Here is a 1,299-nt window from a genome sequence, read left to right as displayed (position 1 = left end):
TTTCTAGAAAGACATGGCGTGATACTAGTCACGTGACCTCGCTGACGCAACACTATTATTCATACCTTCGGTGTATAGGACGCAAGCAGATTTTGACATCAAATTTTGGGGTAAAAAATTGCGTCTTTTACACCGAAAAATACGGTCATTATTTATGCAGCCATTTAGTAAAGTGTTTGAATCCATGTTAGTTATCGGGCATATTCAGTTACTTGATTGATCAATTCAGTTACTTGATTGATCAACCGTGAATTTATACAAATAAGTTTATTTTTTTAAATTGGTCATAGCACAGTTAGCGTAATATTTCCGTTTGAATGTCATCTGTAAACTTAGTATTACAAGTTACAACATTGTAACGTGATAATAATAGCAGCCAACGTTAAAGAAGAAATAAGCTAATTTGTTATCGCTATGTGGACTGGATTTGTTCTTAGTTTCCAAAATAATTTTAAAGACTGTTTTTGTTTTTATGAATTTCGCAAAAAATTACTGAGGGCTATCTGCGCTACCTGTCACTAATTTTTGAAATGCTAAATACTACATTCACCAATTCTTGGCTACTCATCATCAATGAATAGTAGGACTGATCATCACATTATAACGCTGCCATGGGATTTGAACCCGTGACCAGCAAGCTGCAAATCGAATGCCCTAACCAACAGGCCAATTTAAAATAATCAGTACCCCCCCCCCAACAAACAACATTACAACAAGTTGTATTTTAACGTGGGTTAATTATCTTTTGTTATAAGAAAAAACTAGTACACGAATTAGAATGTAGTTTTTATTGTCTAACTTGCCCCATCTCTTCCCCAATGGGCCGGTGATAAGTTTATGGACTTACAATGCTAAAATCCGGAGTACGATTCTCCGCGATGGACAGCACATAGATAACATATTGTGTAGCTTTGTACTAAAACAAACAAACCAAATTTTAAGAAGTGTATTTCATTCGACATATACATACTTTTTAAAATCTTATGCCCATGAAAACAAACTCAATTATATACATATATGTATGTGTGTGTGGAAGTACATATCTAATGTAAGTCGCTGTTATTGTATTTTTCACTGAAATATATATATATATATTAATTATGGAGCAAAGGCACAGTGGTGTTGCGTCATCGAGATCATGTGAGTCTCACGCTCTCTACTTTCTAGAATTATCCTGTATTTTGGCGAATGTTCTAGTTCTTACTAAATATAGGGTAGGTTGGTATATAAAAGAGGGGAATGTAATGTGTGTATAGATAGTGAGTAATTGAAGTGCAGTAACACGGTATTGTTGAAGTT

Source organism: Limulus polyphemus, unplaced genomic scaffold (genome assembly GCF_000517525.1).
Source record: "Limulus polyphemus unplaced genomic scaffold, Limulus_polyphemus-2.1.2 Scaffold2098, whole genome shotgun sequence".
In the NCBI taxonomy this organism is placed as follows: domain Eukaryota; kingdom Metazoa; phylum Arthropoda; class Merostomata; order Xiphosura; family Limulidae; genus Limulus; species Limulus polyphemus.
This window is presented reverse-complemented; position numbering follows the sequence as displayed.